General features: G+C 42.7%; 2 protein-coding genes across 2 annotated transcripts in view; one reads left to right on the plus strand and one right to left on the minus strand.

Moving 5' to 3' along the window:
• Positions 1-2,483, minus strand: part of P2ry14 (purinergic receptor P2Y14) — a 48,190-nt gene extending 45,707 nt beyond the window's left edge. Inside the window, exon 1 of the mRNA XM_005344026.1 lies at positions 2,295-2,483. The gene's annotated coding sequence lies outside the window, so the exon portion shown is untranslated. The remainder of the gene's footprint in view (positions 1-2,294) is intronic.
• The window catches only part of LOC101989511 (mediator of RNA polymerase II transcription subunit 12-like protein), a 224,414-nt gene that overhangs the window by 65,012 nt on the left and 151,924 nt on the right, over positions 1-7,478 (plus strand). The window lies entirely within an intron of this gene.

Consider the following 7,478-nt stretch of genomic DNA (forward strand, 5'->3'; position numbering starts at 1 on the left):
TCTCCCAGCTCTAGACGGTGTTTTTAAAACACAGATAGATGCCCATGACACAATGTCACTGGTGTTGTAGAGTTGGCCCACGCTGAGAGGTCAAGGTAACTCATTTGCTTCTGTCTTGAGGGAAAGGCAGGAGCCTGTGCAGTGAGCATGTCCCCTCAGCTCTCAGAACTTGAGGCTTAGAAAGGCCTCGACAATTCAGTCTGTTCTAAAAACATTGACTGCGGGGAACACGGTTTCTCAACCATTGCTGCTCCTGTGTTGAGCGGGTGACTTCAGGCGCATCTTGAGTCTGTAAGAAGTGTCTTGACCATTGTTCCTTTCCTTCTTCGCTCACTAGCCTGTGCTAAAGACTAGTGCAGTCCTCAGTCACATCAGAGCTGGCGTGTGGGTGGAGAGGTGCTGGGGTGTCTCCCTCCTTGAGTATTCATTTAGTGATTAGGTGACAGATTGAATGAGAACCTTGGGCAGCTTGTTAGTAAGGCACGCACGGATGTGATATCACTGGGGAATAAGCTGACCTCAGATCACCAGTTTCAGCATCAGCAGGAAACTCGTTGTAGTTGAATATTAAAGCAAGAAATGATTGAAAATCCTGCCGAGGTAGACGCAGGGTTAGGTGTTGCAGTTAAGTACTAGGTGAGTCAGTTGTGGGCTCAAGTTTGAAAGACCTTCTCTCTGTTGCTCTGTCTTAACTGTTTTAGTCTTCAAAGATACTGTATTGGGACCACTGGATTATGTTTTATAATGCTCTGTTTTGTAATTATATTTTTTTCTGATGATGCTATTTTTTTGTGAAAACATTAAAAGCAACATTGTTGTCCCTCATTTACTGTGTATTTTCTTCATACATGATGTTGTTAATGACTTCATAGATATTATCTGAATTGATGCTTTATGACTCAGAAAATAGGAACGGGGTTTAGAGAGCTTGGTGGATCGGATACTCAGGAAGGTTACTTAGTACCTTGTTGCCTAGTATAACTTTGAACTGTGCTTTGTCCTCTATGACACTGGCTTTGAGAGACATTTCTCCTTACCGCTCTATCTTCCTGGCTGTGGTATTTTCTTTTAACATTGTCAGTTGATAATTTAATGAAAAAAAAAAAAGCACTAAAGTACCTGACTAAAGGGATTGGCGAGGACATGCTGGCCAGTGAGTGGTTATCAGGAAGAACAGGAAGCAAGCAAAACCATCACCAGATGGGGCTGATAGGAGTCCTTGGGCTGAAGGAACCAGCAGACATGGTAGCCTCTTATTGTGCAGGGGGGGGGGGGTGTTGGCTCCTGGTGAGATCACCTCTTGTTGCCTTCCACCTAGGTACTTGTCATTTCCTGCTTCCTCTCTGAAGGGCTGCTGCTGCATGCCAGTAAATGGTAGTGTATTACCCACACTGCCAACTTCCCCTAATTGGGTCTTTGTGCTTTGAGTACCTTGGTATCCTGTTACTTTTTCCTCAGGTTTAATAGGCATGATAGTATATATTTCATCCATATCTGTGAGTTTGTGATCGTATGTGTGTGCTTGTATGCATTTATAAATTTTATTAAAGTATAAGATTTTATATGCTTGTAGAAGTTAAAATGTTACTTCAATATATTTAGTGAATACATTGTTTTCTTATTTTTACATTAACATTTAGATTATTTGGTACTAAAATAATTTAACATTGGTCAAGTATTTTCAGTAGTTTAGCTGATTAGTTATATAGTATAAGTTAGTATCTGCAAATGAATGCAAAGTTTTGCTATGTATAGGATACTTATTTTGTTTTGGCTTTTATGCCTCTTGAAGATCAAATGCAGATTTTACTAGGTGTTATTAGAGTTAACTTGCCATATAAGGGCCAAGCTAAATGCTTGTTAAGTATAGTGTATGTTCAGGGAGACACAATTTGTTCTATGCATATGCATCCAGTTGCAGAAAAGGAGAAACTTTTTCCAAAATGAAAGTTTTGAAAGACGAAATATGACTGTGGGTTTACTTTTGAGAAGCCGTCTCAGTACCTTTTACATGATTTTGAAATGCCCCGGGTAGACACTGTTGAAACAGTTTCTTTTGAATCACTGCAGACATGTAAGGCACAATTAGGAAACCCAAATCATCACCAGTTATAATGCTTAAGGTTTGGATCCCCAAGTTATTACTAACAAATATTTAACATTCCAGTCAATTACAACATCCAAACACAACCTGTCTTTACTATAAGACGTCACTGAAGATTGCCCGGTGTCGCCCCACTCAAGGCCAACCCTTCCGTTCATGCCCCCGGTTATTTCATGAAGAATTTCCTTACCTGCTTCTGGCTCCTGCGCTTAAGGTCAGACCACAGGCATTTTGGTATATGTCTCAATGTAGGTTCCAGACGACATCCAAGCAGAGTTCTTCCTTGTCTTCAAGAAAAGAAGAAAATCAGGAACTTGATAGAAGACACGAGCTCATGGGCCAGTCTGTCACCGAATCAGGGCAGTTAGAACTCAGCGCAAGCTAGAAAGTGGAAGCCAGGAAAAGGCAGAGATATGTGGGGGTGTGGGGGTGGGGTGTGTGGGGTGTGGGTGTCAGGCTGGCCTCTGCTGCTTCCCTTGCATGAGCAACACAAATAGCAGCCTGGACGAATCTCCTTGCCCTCCCCCCTCCCCTCTGCCACATTTTGTCTTGTTACCTTTTCCTGTGCTTCTTTATCAGAAGGTAAATAGACACACAGGCTGTAACCCACAGAGATTTTCCTTTTTAAACATCACAATTGACAGTCAACAGCTGTAAGAGACGAAGAGCAAGGCTTGTTTCTTGCTGACACACTCATGAGGAGACTGCAGAGTACAGCAGGGTCGGCGTGGGGGTGGCACTGGAGCTCCCTAGAAATTTAGAGTTAGCATTGGCGTAATGATTTGATCCCTCTGGCCATGTCTGTTACATAAGGGCTGTTGCTGGTCATTTTCTTCCACATATTTTCCCCATATTTAACCATTACTGACAAGTAGCTCATGAATAGGACTACAGGTGAACTCATCACATACTAATAGTTTGATAAGTCTGTGCTGCTTATGCTACTATTTATATACTTAGTTCATTCTGACTTCTGTAGGAATAGCTTTGAAAGGTCTGCATCCCTCCCACTGGACAGAGGACAGCAGCCTCTTTTGTCCTCAACTCCCTTGGTGTTATAACAGCATCCACCACTGCTCAAGTTCTCTGGAGACTCACCGTCATGGGAAGTCATTTATAAGAAGCAGTGTATTTGCACATAACTGATACTAATCCTATATAATACTTTAAATCATCTTGAGATTTCTTAAAAAGCTTAATTATAAATGTTATATAAATAACAGCATATTATTTAGGAAATAATGACAGCAAAATGTCTATACATGTTTGTTACAGATACAATTACTTTTCTCAGTAGTTTTGATCTGTTGATTAAATTTGAATGTCAAACAGACAGATGTGGATGGAGGGCCCCATGTGTGCAGAAGCTGACTACAAAAATCTCAGCAGACTGTGAGAATGACTTAATGGTACCATTGTTCCCAAAAGCTCTTTAGGAGGCTCTTACATTTCCTTCCTTTTTCGTGGACCCCCCACACACACACTTTTCCCTCCTTGCTGAGCAAAGGTGGGTCCACAGAGGGAGCCTGAGAAAGAAATCCAAACAGCGAGAGGGGCTTCAGGAGAAGAATAACCAAAGGCCCCCTGCATTTCAGATGTATTCATGAAGGTTCCGTTATCTAATCGAGGTCTAATAGCTTAAGTCTGCAGTTTATCTTGTCTTAAAAGCTTAAGCTGGGTGTTTGCAGTTGCACTGACTGTACACCAAGTACTACTCTGGATTCTCCGTGTCCTTACTAAGCAGTAGGCAGTGTTCTGGACATTGAGGATGGCACAGCAATCGGCACACACATATTTTTCCCCTGTGGGAGGTACAGATATTTGTGTTTCGTATGCAAACCTAATCACTCCCCATCTTCTGGCATAGGCCTTTGAAACCAGAGCTTGTTGAGGGAAGCTCCCTACTTGGCTCTGTCAGAGACCCATTCCTTCTTCAGACCACCCCACAACCCAAATAGTTCTTACCGCTGCTTTGACTAAAGACTGAGAATACCCACATACAGAGAGAGCTCTTTTTATACTCAGCTGCAGTACAGTCTCTTGGGCAAATAGACTTAGGGATGCAAAGATGAACGCAGGAGTCTCTAGAAGCCAGTTACTACCAGGAGTCTCCCATATGTAAACATTCTCTGATTAAGCGGATGATTGACACGTTCTTCATCCCCACTAAAGAGTGCTGGTGGGGAGGGCATTATGTTTTCCTTGAGTTGGAGCTGTTTGCTTCTCCATCTCACTCTTGGAATTGTGAAGTGTAAGGATTAGAGCTGCAGGTGACAGAAACGAAGGCAGAGCTTAGGAGGAAGGAGTGGAGAGCTGACATTTCACGTGGAGTCAGTGACCACAGAGAGCTTTCCAGCTTCCTCCTTTATCTCCTCTTTCTTTGAGCTAGCATAAGTTGAGAACACCGAGTCCTTTCTGTGTGTGCTGTCTAAGCTTGTAGTGTTTTCTAACAACGCTCCAGACAGCTCTAAGTATGATGCAGGCTTCACTGCTGTTCCCTCCCTCACCTGGGTTTCACGGCTCCTAGAATTGATAATTGAACTCTGTCAGAGTAGCTCCCGGTGTCTGTGTTCTGACCTTACCCTTTTACATCTCTGGCTTCACTTTATCAGAGTCCAGTTTCAGGGGTTACAAACCTGTTTCATCCTGACAACTTAGGGGCTGAAACACCACCTAACTAATGCACTGCACACAGGAAAATATCAACTGTGAGCAGCCAGTTTAACCTGCCTTGCAGTTTTAGTAGGGGGTGGGAGGGCAGGGAGATAGGAAGTGCAGTGCTGAGTCCTCAGAAGGAAAGCCCATGTACAAAGCTTGGCTCTAGGCACAGACACACCAACACTCGGGAGCACTTCCTTCCTTCTGGGTCCTTTTCACAGTCAATATACAAAACAACCCTAGGACAGTAGAAGATGAACATCTATGTATTTGGTGAAGAATTTATGCATTATCTGTCTTGTGTTCTTAAGACCACGTGTGTCAAGACAGGCTATCTTTGGTAGTACTTGCTCAGAGAGTCTTTCTGATAAGAAGGCAATGGCTGTCTTGTGACTTTTCTTTCTGTGCTCGGGGAACTTTCAGGGAGCAATGCCTGAACCTGCTGCCCCGTCATGATATGTCTCTGGATGATACAATTTCTGCTTACTCACTTACACTTAGTAAGTTAGACTCCCATGCTGGTCTCCTTAGCTCTTTTAATGGCCACAGTTAATATGTGTAACTGGCTGTCATATTTTCCAGAGAGCATGGCAGATTTGTTATAACTATGTGTGAAGTATACCCAGCAGGCTCATGTGTTAACCATCTTGTGTTATAAGCTGATGGTCTTTTAAAACATTTTTATATACTTTTAAAATTGAAATGCAGTTACATCACTTTTGCCTTTTTTTTCTTCCCTCTAGCTTCTCCTGAGTCTCTTATGCAACTCCTTCTATAGCTTCCCATTCTCAAATTGATAGCTTCCTCTTCTCCTCCAATTATACAATATATAAATATTTAACTATAGTCTGTTGATGTGTATAGGGTTTCAAGGATGATCATGTTGTTGGATTAAACAACCCTGGGATAGGCTAATCCCCCTGCCCTCAGTAGTCTTCAGTGGCCTGACAGTTCCTTGTCAAGGGTTGTGATCCCATGAAATCCCCCCCCCCATTAAAAGTTAACATGTGTTCTACATCCTTACACAGCTCTGGGGGCTTGGATCTGATTTGGGATAATGAAGGAATGAAGAAAACATAGACAGAGAAAAGTGGGTATCTGTCTGAACAAGTATAGACTGATCTCTCTGCTGGAGAAACCACAGCACCCCAGAATTCAGAGTGTCCATTATATACAGCTGGACAGAGAGGTGGGATGTTTGTATATAGCTGGACAAAGAGACAGTTATTGCATATAAATAAAGAGGGAAGCAAGGTTTATTGTATTTTGTTGAATCATGGAGGCATGCTTAGCTCATTGCAGTAGGAACAGTCTCTAGGGGAGGAGCAGTCTTCAGGTTCTAAATATCCATGGAGAGAAAACTATGATGGATATTTTCTACAAGCAACTTTCAGCACTACAATTGGTCCCCTGAGGATGTGTTTGCCATTTCTCCAAGCCTGTGGCTATGGGGTCCTTGACATGGCCATGCCAACATGCACAGCATACATTATAACTCCACTTTATTTACTTTTTATACATGTCTGTTGATATTGCCACTGTTCAGGTGTTGTTTATGCAGCCGTTTGTGGAAGGACTGTTTCACAGACTTCATGCTATCCTGGATCTTATAATCCTTCTACCCCTTCTTCTAAGAGTTGTGATGTAGATATATCCATTGGAGATGGGCTTACATGCTCTGTTGATCTCTGTATTGTGCTCCAGTCATCCTTTTCTGTGATGGTCTCCATTTACAGCACAGAGAAACTTCTTTGGTGGGGGTTAAGAGCTATATTTAGCTGTGGGTATAAGGCTAAGATTTAGAATGTCCTCAGGGATTTTGCTGGTGTAGTAACTATGTGGTAGTAGGAGATTTTCTTGTCAAATCTGTGACCTCACTAGCTTTGAGCAGTCTGTTGAGTGACACTCGCCTGCTGGCAGAAACCAACAGCTATCTAATTGATATAAGGCCCACTTATCAGCTGATGGTCTTTTGTGAAGTGATTAGATCTCAAAGCCTCTGACCTGATCTGTGGCATTGCTGGGAGGGGGTAGCAAGTAGGAGATGGGGAAGAAGTTGGTCAGTAGGGGATGCTGTACAAAGATGCACCTTGTCCATGACTCTCTTCTTCCGTCTCCTCTGTCTCCTCACTCCTCCCTTCATATGTTGTTTGCCACAGTGTTCTCCTTTCCCTCCTGTTCATACCCAGGAACAAGATTGTATTTCTAAGGAATCAACTTAGAATCATGTGTTTCACACGAGAGTTCTGGTTTTCTGTCTCTCTGGAGACAGTCCCTAAATCATAGATGCCGGAGCTATGATTTAGGTATATCCCCTAGGGCTCGGCTTTACATGATCTGTTAAGATCCTGCTTCAGAAAAATCTAATTTGAGAATTAGATTTTTTATGGTGTTTTTGACTAGGGAACTAATATTCTCAAAACCATCCAGGTAGTTTAGAAACATCACTGACTGTCACCATCCCTGCTTCGCTATTTGGAAGCTTCTGTCCTTATTGCTGGAGGAGTATCTTTCAGGCAGGTGTTGGATTTCTTCAGCTCACCCCAGTGTCTGGACCAATTAGTTACAGCTTTGCATAATTGTGTGGACATGTGCCACAAGAAAAGAAACTTATTATGCAAAAAAAACCCTAACCAGGGTGATATTAGTGAGAAGGAGAGAGGGAGAGAGGCTTACAGGAGAGAGAAGGAGATAGGGAAATGGGGTGGGGGGATAG

This window comes from Microtus ochrogaster, chromosome 1, assembly GCF_000317375.1.
Source record: "Microtus ochrogaster isolate Prairie Vole_2 chromosome 1, MicOch1.0, whole genome shotgun sequence".
NCBI classification, from domain to species: domain Eukaryota; kingdom Metazoa; phylum Chordata; class Mammalia; order Rodentia; family Cricetidae; genus Microtus; species Microtus ochrogaster.